Source organism: Somniosus microcephalus, chromosome 3 (assembly GCF_052327205.1).
Source record: "Somniosus microcephalus isolate GS21.2 chromosome 3, FLI_Smic_1.0, whole genome shotgun sequence".
Lineage (NCBI taxonomy): Eukaryota > Metazoa > Chordata > Chondrichthyes > Squaliformes > Somniosidae > Somniosus > Somniosus microcephalus.
The window spans coordinates 257,553,706-257,565,386 of NC_140989.1; the positions used below are offsets into that span (position 1 = coordinate 257,553,706).

At 63.8% G+C, this 11,681-nt stretch overlaps 1 protein-coding gene across 1 annotated transcript in view; it reads left to right on the forward strand.

Annotated features, from left to right (window-relative positions):
• The window catches only part of cdc73 (cell division cycle 73, Paf1/RNA polymerase II complex component, homolog (S. cerevisiae)), a 498,975-nt gene that overhangs the window by 224,314 nt on the left and 262,980 nt on the right, over positions 1-11,681 (forward strand). The gene's annotated exons all lie outside the window — the stretch shown is intronic.

The following is an 11,681-nucleotide window of genomic DNA, read 5'->3' on the forward strand; positions in this document are numbered from 1 at the left end:
CACTGCTCTGCACTGCCACTAACGCCCACCCCTCATGAGAAAATGTTTGTCTTCCCAAGGAAGTCCACATCGGGGACACCGCTACCGCCATGGCTGACGTCCCCAGGGCCGGTCCAACTGAGAAGGCACGTGAGGACCCATAAAACGGACCCCCTGGTCGAGAGGGTCGACCTCCTCCACGCCAACCCCCAGTATGCTTACATTGCATACCCGGACGGGCGGGAGGACAGTCTCCAAAAGAGACCTTGCACCCTCGGGGGCCGCAGTAACCCACTACTCACTACCACCCCCCCCCCCCCCCCCCCACGATCCGATATCCAGCCCCAGCAGACGGCAGGCTGGGCCCCGCGACCCGCTCGACATCTACGAGGACGACACGCCTGTGCCACAGCCCACGCAGGACTCGACGCCGGAAGCTCCACTACCCCTGCCGTCGCCACGCCGATCACAGCGGCAGACAAGACCTCCGGAGAGACTCCAATACACTAACTTTTAATACACTTCACCCCGCCGGACTCAATTTTAAACAAGGGGTGAATGTGGTAAACCACTGTTTGTATTCCACTGTGTACATGCCTCGGCTGACTCCTCCCACAAGTCCAAGTATAAAGGTGACTGCTCCCCAGCCCTTTGTATTTCTGGACCGGTCGACCACTCGAGGCAGACCTTCATTCTTTTGTTAATAAAAGCCTTTAGTTACTCTCTTAACTCTCAGTCTTTTATGAGTAATTGATAGCGCATCACCACCCACCCCCCATCTCCCCCCACCCCACCCCCATCTCCCCCCTCCCCCCACCCCACCCCCATCTCCCCCCCACCCCACCCCCATCTCCCCCCACCCCCTTGCCCCTTTCTCTCTTCTCCATCCCTCTCTCTCGCGCTCTCTTGCCCCCCCGTCGCGCGCTCTCTTCCCCCCCCGTCGCGCGCTCTCTTCCCCCCCCGTCGCGCGCTCTCTTCCCCCCCCCGCGCGCGCTCTCTTCCCCCCCCGTCGCGCGCTCTCTTCCCCCCCCCGTCGCGCGCTCTCTTCCCCCCCGTCGCGCGCTCTCTTCCCCCCCCGTCGCGCGCTCTCTTCCCCCCCCGTCGCGCGCTCTCTTCCCCCCCCCGTCGCGCGCTCTCTTCCCCCCCCCCCGTCGCGCGCTCTCTTCCCCCCCCGTCGCGCGCTCTCTTCCCCCCCCGTCGCGCGCTCTCTTCCCCCCCCGTCGCGCGCTCTCTTCCCCCCCCGTCGCGCGCTCTCTTCCCCCCCCCGTCGCGCGCTCTCTTCCCCCCCCGTCGCGCGCTCTCTTCCCCCCCCGTCGCGCGCTCTCTTCCCCCCCCCGTCGCGCGCTCTCTTCCCCCCCCGTCGCGCGCTCTCTTCCCCCCCCGTCGCGCGCTCTCTTCCCCCCCCCGTCGCGCGCTCTCTTCCCCCCCCGTCGCGCGCTCTCTTCCCCCCCCGTCGCGCGCTCTCTTCCCCCCCCGTCGCGCGCTCTCTTCCCCCCCCGTCGCGCGCTCTCTTCCCCCCCCGTCGCGCGCTCTCTTCCCCCCCCGTCGCGCGCTCTCTTCCCCCCCCGTCGCGCGCTCTCTTCCCCCCCCGTCGCGCGCTCTCTTCCCCCCCCGTCGCGCGCTCTCTTCCCCCCCCGTCGCGCGCTCTCTTCCCCCCCCGTCGCGCGCTCTCTTCCCCCCCGTCGCGCGCTCTCTTCCCCCCCCGTCGCGCGCTCTCTTCCCCCCCCGTCGCGCGCTCTCTTCCCCCCCCGTCGCGCGCTCTCTTCCCCCCCCGTCGCGCGCTCTCTTCCCCCCCCGTCGCGCGCTCTCTTCCCCCCCCGTCGCGCGCTCTCTTCCCCCCCCGTCGCGCGCTCTCTTCCCCCCCCCGTCGCGCGCTCTCTTCCCCCCCCGTCGCGCGCTCTCTTCCCCCCCCGTCGCGCGCTCTCTTCCCCCCCCGTCGCGCGCTCTCTTCCCCCCCCGTCGCGCGCTCTCTTCCCCCCCCCGTCGCGCGCTCTCTTCCCCCCCCGTCGCGCGCTCTCTTCCCCCCCGTCGCGCGCTCTCTTCCCCCCCCGTCGCGCGCTCTCTTCCCCCCCCGTCGCGCGCTCTCTTCCCCCCCCGTCGCGCGCTCTCTTCCCCCCCGTCGCGCGCTCTCTTCCCCCCCCGTCGCGCGCTCTCTTCCCCCCCCGTCGCGCGCTCTCTTCCCCCCCCGTCGCGCGCTCTCTTCCCCCCCCGTCGCGCGCTCTCTTCCCCCCCCGTCGCGCGCTCTCTTCCCCCCCCGTCGCGCGCTCTCTTCCCCCCCCGTCGCGCGCTCTCTTCCCCCCCCGTCGCGCGCTCTCTTCCCCCCCCGTCGCGCGCATCTCTTCCCCCCCCGTCGCGCGCTCTCTTCCCCCCCCGTCGCGCGCTCTCTTCCCCCCCCGTCGCGCGCTCTCTTCCCCCCCCGTCGCGCGCTCTCTTCCCCCCCCGTCGCGCGCTCTCTTCCCCCCCCGTCGCGCGCTCTCTTCCCCCCCGTCGCGCGCTCTCTTCCCCCCCGTCGCGCGCTCTCTTCCCCCCCGTCGCGCGCTCTCTTCCCCCCCGTCGCGCGCTCTCTTCCCCCCGTCGCGCGCTCTCTTCCCCCCCGTCGCGCGCTCTCTTCCCCCCGTCGCGCGCTCTCTTCCCCCCCGTCGCGCGCTCTCTTCCCCCCCGTCGCGCGCTCTCTTCCCCCCCCGTCGCGCGCTCTCTTCCCCCCCGTCGCGCGCTCTCTTCCCCCCCGTCGCGCGCTCTCTTCCCCCCCGTCGCGCGCTCTCTTCCCCCCCGTCGCGCGCTCTCTTCCCCCCCGTCGCGCGCATCTCTTCCCCCCCCGTCGCGCGCTCTCTTCCCCCCCGTCGCGCGCTCTCTTCCCCCCCGTCGCGCGCTCTCTTCCCCCCCGTCGCGCGCTCTCTTCCCCCCCGTCGCGCGCTCTCTTCCCCCCCGTCGCGCGCTCTCTTCCCCCCCGTCGCGCGCTCTCTTCCCCCCCGTCGCGCGCTCTCTTCCCCCCCGTCGCGCGCTCTCTTCCCCCCCGTCGCGCGCTCTCTTCCCCCCCGTCGCGCGCTCTCTTCCCCCCCGTCGCGCGCTCTCTTCCCCCCCGTCGCGCGCTCTCTTCCCCCCCCGTCGCGCGCTCTCTTCCCCCCCCCGTCGCGCGCTCTCTTCCCCCCCGTCGCGCGCTCTCTTCCCCCCCCGTCGCGCGCTCTCTTCCCCCCCCGTCGCGCGCTCTCTTCCCCCCCCGTCGCGCGCGCTCTTCCCCCCCCGTCGCGCGCTCTCTTCCCCCCCCGTCGCGCGCTCTCTTCCCCCCCCGTCGCGCGCTCTCTTCCCCCCCCGTCGCGCGCTCTCTTCCCCCCCCGTCGCGCGCTCTCTTCCCCCCCCGTCGCGCGCTCTCTTCCCCCCCCGTCGCGCGCTCTCTTCCCCCCCGTCGCGCGCTCTCTTCCCCCCCCGTCGCGCGCTCTCTTCCCCCCCCGTCGCGCGCTCTCTTCCCCCCCGTCGCGCGCTCTCTTCCCCCCCCGTCGCGCGCTCTCTTTCCCCCCCGTCGCGCGCTCTCTTCCCCCCCCCCGTCGCGCGCTCTCTTCCCCCCCCGTCGCGCGCTCTCTTCCCCCCCGTCGCGCGCTCTCTTCCCCCCCCGTCGCGCGCTCTCTTCCCCCCCCCGTCGCGCGCTCTCTTCCCCCCCCGTCGCGCGCTCTCTTCCCCCCCGTCGCGCGCTCTCTTCCCCCCCCGTCGCGCGCTCTCTTCCCCCCCCCGTCGCGCGCTCTCTTCCCCCCCCGTCGCGCGCTCTCTTCCCCCCCCGTCGCGCGCTCTCTTCCCCCCCCCGTCGCGCGCTCTCTTCCCCCCCCGTCGCGCGCTCTCTTCCCCCCCCGTCGCGCGCTCTCTTCCCCCCCCGTCGCGCGCTCTCTTCCCCCCCCCGTCGCGCGCTCTCTTCCCCCCCCCGTCGCGCGCTCTCTTCCCCCCCCGTCGCGCGCTCTCTTCCCCCCCCGTCGCGCGCTCTCTTCCCCCCCCGTCGCGCGCTCTCTTCCCCCCCCGTCGCGCGCTCTCTTCCCCCCCCCGTCGCGCGCTCTCTTCCCCCCCCCGTCGCGCGCTCTCTTCCCCCCCCCGTCGCGCGCTCTCTTCCCCCCCCCGTCGCGCGCTCTCTTCCCCCCCCGTCGCGCGCTCTCTTCCCCCCCCGTCGCGCGCTCTCTTCCCCCCCCGTCGCGCGCTCTCTTCCCCCCCCGTCGCGCGCTCTCTTCCCCCCCCGTCGCGCGCTCTCTTCCCCCCCCGTCGCGCGCTCTCTTCCCCCCCCGTCGCGCGCTCTCTTCCCCCCCCGTCGCGCGCTCTCTTCCCCCCCCCGTCGCGCGCTCTCTTCCCCCCCCGTCGCGCGCTCTCTTCCCCCCCCGTCGCGCGCTCTCTTCCCCCCCCGTCGCGCGCTCTCTTCCCCCCCCGTCGCGCGCTCTCTTCCCCCCCGTCGCGCGCTCTCTTCCCCCCCCCGTCGCGCGCTCTCTTCCCCCCCGTCGCGCGCTCTCTTCCCCCCCCCGTCGCGCGCTCTCTTCCCCCCCCGTCGCGCGCTCTCTTCCCCCCCCCGTCGCGCGCTCTCTTCCCCCCCCGTCGCGCGCTCTCTTCCCCCCCCCCGTCGCGCGCTCTCTTCCCCCCCGTCGCGCGCTCTCTTCCCCCCCCGTCGCGCGCTCTCTTCCCCCCCCGTCGCGCGCTCTCTTCCCCCCCGTCGCGCGCTCTCTTCCCCCCCCGTCGCGCGCTCTCTTCCCCCCCCGTCGCGCGCTCTCTTCCCCCCCCGTCGCGCGCTCTCTTCCCCCCCCCGTCGCGCGCTCTCTTCCCCCCCCGTCGCGCGCTCTCTTCCCCCCCGTCGCGCGCTCTCTTCCCCCCCCGTCGCGCGCTCTCTTCCCCCCCCCGTCGCGCGCTCTCTTCCCCCCCCCGTCGCGCGCTCTCTTCCCCCCCCGTCGCGCGCTCTCTTCCCCCCCGTCGCGCGCTCTCTTCCCCCCCCGTCGCGCGCTCTCTTCCCCCCCCCGTCGCGCGCTCTCTTCCCCCCCCGTCGCGCGCTCTCTTCCCCCCCCGTCGCGCGCTCTCTTCCCCCCCCGTCGCGCGTCTCTTCCCCCCCCGTCGCGCGCTCTCTTCCCCCCCCGTCGCGCGCTCTCTTCCCCCCCCCGTCGCGCGCTCTCTTCCCCCCCCGTCGCGCGCTCTCTTCCCCCCCCGTCGCGCGCTCTCTTCCCCCCCCGTCGCGCGCTCTCTTCCCCCCCCGTCGCGCGCTCTCTTCCCCCCCCGTCGCGCGCTCCTCTTCCCCCCCCCGTCGCGCGCTCTCTTCCCCCCCCGTCGCGCGCTCTCTTCCCCCCCGTCGCGCGCTCTCTTCCCCCCCCCGTCGCGCGCTCTCTTCCCCCCCCGTCGCGCGCTCTCTTCCCCCCCCGTCGCGCGCTCTCTCCTTCCCCCCCCGTCGCGCGCTCTCTTCCCCCCCGTCGCGCGCTCTCTTCCCCCCCCGTCGCGCGCTCTCTTCCCCCCCCCGTCGCGCGCTCTTCTTCCCCCCCCGTCGCGCGCTCTCTTCCCCCCCCGTCGCGCGCTCTCTTCCCCCCCCGTCGCGCGCTCTCTTCCCCCCCCGTCGCGCGCTCTCTTCCCCCCCCGTCGCGCGCTCTCTTCCCCCCCGTCGCGCGCTCTCTTCCCCCCCCGTCGCGCGCTCTCTTCCCCCCCGTCGCGCGCTCTCTTCCCCCCCGTCGCGCGCTCTCTTCCCCCCCGTCGCGCGCTCTCTTCCCCCCCCGTCGCGCGCTCTCTTCCCCCCCGTCGCGCGCTCTCTTCCCCCCCGTCGCGCGCTCTCTTCCCCCCCGTCGCGCGCTCTCTTCCCCCCCGTCGCGCGCTCTCTTCCCCCCCCGTCGCGCGCTCTCTTCCCCCCCGTCGCGCGCTCTCTTCCCCCCCGTCGCGCGCTCTCTTCCCCCCCGTCGCGCGCTCTCTTCCCCCCCGTCGCGCGCTCTCTTCCCCCCCCGTCGCGCGCCTCTCTTCCCCCCCGTCGCGCGCTCTCTTCCCCCCCGTCGCGCGCTCTCTTCCCCCCCCCGTCGCGCGCTCTCTTCCCCCCCGTCGCGCGCTCTTCTCCCCCCGTCGCGCGCTCTCTTCCCCCCCGTCGCGCGCTCTCTTCCCCCCGTCGCGCGCTCTCTTCCCCCCCCGTCGCGCGCTCTCTTCCCCCCCGTCGCGCGCTCTCTTCCCCCCCCGTCGCGCGCTCTCTTCCCCCCCCGTCGCGCGCTCTCTTCCCCCCCCCGTCGCGCGCTCTCTTCCCCCCCCCGTCGCGCGCTCTCTTCCCCCCCCGTCGCGCGCTCTCTTCCCCCCCCGTCGCGCGCTCTCTTCCCCCCCCGTCGCGCGCTCTCTTCCCCCCCCCGTCGCGCGCTCTCTTCCCCCCCGTCGCGCGCTCTCTTCCCCCCCCGTCGCGCGCTCTCTTCCCCCCCCGTCGCGCGCTCTCTTCCCCCCCCGTCGCGCGCTCTCTTCCCCCCCCTGTCGCGCGCTCTCTTCCCCCCCCGTCGCGCGCTCTCTTCCCCCCCCGTCGCGCGCTCTCTTCCCCCCCCGTCGCGCGCTCTCTTCCCCCCCCGTCGCGCGCTCTCTTCCCCCCCCCGTCGCGCGCTCTCTTCCCCCCCCGTCGCGCGCTCTCTTCCCCCCCCGTCGCGCGCTCTCTTCCCCCCCCGTCGCGCGCTCTCTTCCCCCCCCGTCGCGCGCTCTCTTCCCCCCCGTCGCGCGCTCTCTTCCCCCCCCGTCGCGCGCTCTCTTCCCCCCCGTCGCGCTCTCTTCCCCCCCGTCGCGCGCTCTCTTCCCCCCCCGTCGCGCGCTCTCTTCCCCCCCCGTCGCGCGCTCTCTTCCCCCCCCGTCGCGCGCCTCTCTTCCCCCCCCGTCGCGCGCTCACTTCCCCCCCGTCGCGCGCTCTCTTCCCCCCCCCGTCGCGCGCTCTCTTCCCCCCCCGTCGCGCGCTCTCTTCCCCCCCCCGTCGCGCGCTCTCTTCCCCCCCCCGTCGCGCGCTCTCTTCCCCCCCCGTCGCGCGCTCTCTTCCCCCCCCGTCGCGCGCTCTCTTCCCCCCCCGTCGCGCGCTCTCTTCCCCCCCCGTCGCGCGCTCTCTTCCCCCCCCGTCGCGCGCTCTCTTCCCCCCCCGTCGCGCGCTCTCTTCCCCCCCCGTCGCGCGCTCTCTTCCCCCCCCGTCGCGCGCTCTCTTCCCCCCCCGTCGCGCGCTCTCTTCCCCCCCGTCGCGCGCTCTCTTCCCCCCCCGTCGCGCGCTCTCTTCCCCCCCCCCCGTCGCGCGCTCTCTTCCCCCCCGTCGCGCGCTCTCTTTCTCCCCCCCCCCCCCCCGTCGCGCTCTCTCTCTCTCACTTTCAACAACAACATGCCCTCAAAAAAGCCTCGGCACCGCCGGGCACTCCAGCTAGCAACTTATTATACTTATACAGGGAATGGGGAACACACGGCACATCGAGGGGAAAAACAACTACTTTAACAATCCCCTTATCCTTATCCCACCCCTATACCTAACTAGATTAAGCTATGAGGGGCCAGGAATTCATGCTCACCAATCCAAAGCAAAATCTGTTGTTTTAGCAATCGCAAGTTTTCAGGTTTGGGCTGCTGTCCTTTGGGGTACTCCGTCGTCACGTGGTCTCAGGGCGCGGTGCTGGAGCTGCTGCTGCGACACTCCTTTCTTCTCCTCAGCTACCGTCGTCGTCTCGTCGCGATGGGTTCTCTTATTCTTCTCCCTCAGGCGGTCGTCGGCGGTAACGTTGCGTCAGTGAGACAGTTAGCAGTCTTTACTGCTTAGATTTTCCTAACCATGCTTCAAACGCCAGTGTATTTATTGTGGCGTGGACACCTGCGTTTATTCGCAGTGTTCAGCAAGATTCTTCCCCCCCCCCCCCCCCCAAGCGCCAGCTTATTTGCAGTGTTCGCCCAAACAACTTAGTTTCACTGTCCTCGCATATTTTCTTCCCCGAGCGTCAGCTTATAACTCTGCACTCGGTCTTAATTAATACGTCTTCTGCTGCCCTTCTCTGCTCTTTGTCGGGTCTACCTTACTCTTCGTCTCGGTTCGTCTCGCCTCGTTTCCTCTGCCCTCTCTCGTGGCCCGGGTGTCCTGGGTGACTTTAGACTCTGATCTCGTTCCCCTCTCCCGCGTTTGGTATGGATGTCCTTGGTTGCTTGCACAATGCGGGGAGCGAGAAGAGAACCCGCCACGAGGCCAGGGCGCGAGTGCGAGCGGCGGTAGCCCAAGACCAGACGAGAGGTCAGAGTCAGGAGGAGAGAGCCAGCAGAGAGAGATTGCTACTAAGGGCCTACAGTTATACTCTTTTCGATGGCCCCTTATCTGCGCGCCAAATCAGGTTAGTCCATTGTTTCAATTTTGGCAGGCTGTTTTAAATGATTATACCAATCTAGAATAACTGTTTTTAGATGGCCGTTTATCGCACCTACTGGCCTGATGTCCGGGCTGTATTGTCATTAATGCATTTTAATCGGCCTGTCCAGCCTCGATGGCTTCCTTAAGCTGTTTCCGATTATTTATGCGGACAAACTAATGGCCTCGTTTAGGTTGATCTGTTCCAATTTGACGAAAATGCATATTCAAATGTTTGCTTAGCTGTCTGGCCCTTCAAACACAAAAGTCCTTTTCACAGAAATGCATTTTAAGTTTCGATTTCCCAAAGCTGCTTGTTCTGTGCTGCAGAGTTCAGGCTTTTAAAATCTTACAGGCTTTTGGTCACGAGGTGCGGACGCCATCTTTGGGTACTCTTTTCAAATTGTCCATAGGGTCCCATTTATTAATAACCTTGGGAGAATGTGGAAATTTTGCGAATCCTACATATCCAAGTTGTGCATTTTCACGACAACATTCACATGTAACCCCTCCTGGTGTGGAAACATTTAGTGGTGTTTAAGTTTAGTAGATCAAGCTGATTTCAGTCAACCATTGAACTGTATGTGGTGGAGTGTCGGAAAACAACTTGTACACTGACAAATTAATAAAGGGTTAGAGTTAGCAGTAGCTTCACTTTTGGCAAATGTGTGACGTGATAAATGCAGAGATCTGCATAAAAACTTTGTCTCTGTGTTTAAACTGGGCTGAGCTACATGTTTTAAGTGTAAAATTAAAAGAACTCTGCAGATGGTATTGTAAATGCAATTTTCCTTGATTGCAGTCTATTTATGTACAGGAAACTTTGTGCTATCCGTGAGCTATCCGGCAATCTGGAGCCACCGGCAAAAATCAGCAGCCGTTTTTTATTCTTTTTGTTTGTTTTTTTTGCTTTGTTCGAACAGTCAAGCTGTGCAAGGTCTGTAGCTACAGAGCTTTAGGGCCACACCCGAGTGTTTAGAAGCTGTTGCTAAGCAACAGTGTTTGTTGTCAAATACGGAGATAAGAATCTCCGTATCTCTCAACATTAACTCTGGAGAGTACGGAAGTTTTGAGGCAATGGCAGCAGCTCGGTCCCGTGGGTGCCGGATAGCACAAAGTTTCCTGTAGTTCAAAAGATCGAACATATGAGATTTGCAACTGACTGTATGAAAAGCTCAAATGTCAGTTAAAATGACCAGTGGCATTCAGTGGTTGGAGATTAATACAATGTTGCAAGGAAGTATTAAAGCGAAGAGTATTTCTTTTAATTGAGAAGTTCAATGGATTAATAACGTAGTCCCCAGCACTAAAGTTATTACATTAAATTGCGATATACTTTGAACTCACAATTTCTCCATTTATTGGCAGCAAAAATATCTCTTGTGCCTGTTTTCCGCAGTCACAAAGCACAGAGTTATTGGAACAGATGTCATTTTATCTGTTGAATCCTTTTGAAAGACTTGTGGGATTTGATGGTGTTACTTGGAACATCCTCGTGCAGAATCTTTGCACCTTGTGACATTTATGAAAGTGGGCCAGCTAGATCATGTTATCGGGACATTAAAAATCGATGATCAAAGAACATTGAAAATGAGTTGTGAAATTTGTAGTTTCTTTGGGTATTGCTCTAGTACATCCATTTTGCGCCTCTTATTTCTGTTAACATCTTTAAATAATAAACAGTTGTGATCTTAAGCAAAAAAGCCATAAACAGGAAAGTGATAAATATTATGAAATATTAGCTGCAAGAGTTAATATTGGTGTGCTTTGAAGATATGTGCTTTTATCTCTTTTCTCTCTCCCCTTTTGGTTGTAGAGATGGGTTTTAAGTAGTGTCTTAAAGGAGGAGAGGTTGGTGGAAAAGTAGAGTGATTTAGGGTGGGAATTCCAGATCGTGTGGTCTAGGTGACTGAAGGCATGGCCACCAGTAGGAGGTCAAAGTAGGGGTGGGTGTTGCGTAAGAGACCAGTGTTGAAGGAACAGAGAGTTGTGGGGGGTTCGTGGCATTGAAGAAGTTTACAGGGATGGGAAGGAATAAGGCGATTGAGGGTTTTGAACACAAGGACAAGAATTTTCACTTAAGGTATTGGGGACCAAGAGCCAATGTGGTTTACTTAGTAAAGGGGTGGTGGGCAAGTGAGACTTTGTGTGGGATAGGATATGGGCAGCAGAGTTAAGGAGGAGCTAAAGTTCATGGTGGATATGAGGCCAGCCAGGAAAGTATTAGAATAATTGAATCTGGAGTTGATGTAGACAAGGATAAGGGTTTGAGTGCCAGATGGGCCGAGGTAAAAGTAGAGGAGGCGGGCAATGTTATGGAAGTGGAAGTAGGTGGCCATTGTGATGGAAAGGATATGTGGTTGTAAGCTCAGCTAGGTCTGCAAGTTAGCCTGAAACAGTGGCCAGGATGGAGCGGTGGCGAGGAGATAGAGTTTGTGGAGGAGACCGAAGACAATGAATATTTAGCTGGTGAGAATTGCTGCTCATCGAAGACTAGATGTCTGACGAGCAGTCTTGCTAACAGAAAAGAAATAGAGAGGATCAAGAGAGGACACCGATTGGTAGAGCTGGGTGTCATCAGCGTACATGTGCAAACTGACCCCATGTCTGTGGATGATGTCGCCAAGGGCAACATGTAGATGAAGCAGGGGTCCCCCTGAGGTAACGGTGAATGGGCAGGAAGAGAAGCAGATGATCGAGATGCTCTGTTTGTTATTAGGATGGGCAAGAATGAAACCAAGCAAAGCCAGTCCCACTGAGCTGGACAACAGAGGACAGGCGTTGGAAGGGGATGGTGTAGTCAACGTGTCAAAGGCTGCAGAGGGGTCGAAGATGACGTGGAGAGATAATGCACCACAGGGATAATGAATATCATTCATGACTTTATTTAGGTCTGTTTTGGTACTTTGGGAGGGGTGCAAACCTGATGCAAATAAGGAACTGCAGAAGAAATGGGCATGGATTTGAGAGGCAAAAGCACCTTCAAGGACTTTGAAGAGGAAAAGGAGATAGTTTGCAAGGACAAAGGGAATCAGCAAGTGGGTTTGTTGAGTTTTGAGGAGGGGGATGCTGACAAGTTTTGAAAGGGAATGAAACAGAAGAGAAGAGAGACCATTTACAATGTCAGCCAGCATATAAGCTAGGAAGAGAAGTTCGGTGGTCAGCAGTTAAGCTGTTTGTATTAAAAAAAACAAAAGTGGTCTTTTCTGCATCTTCATAACTTTTGCAAAGAACATTTTGTAAAAAAAACCAGGAAATAGTGAAACTAAAGCAGATGGAAGTAAATTTTGCATACTTGCTAAGTTATATTTATCCTCTGCTTTGAAGTTATAGCTACGCTTTATGTGTAAAAATTGTCAAGAAGCCTGCTCAGTTTTGTACATACAGG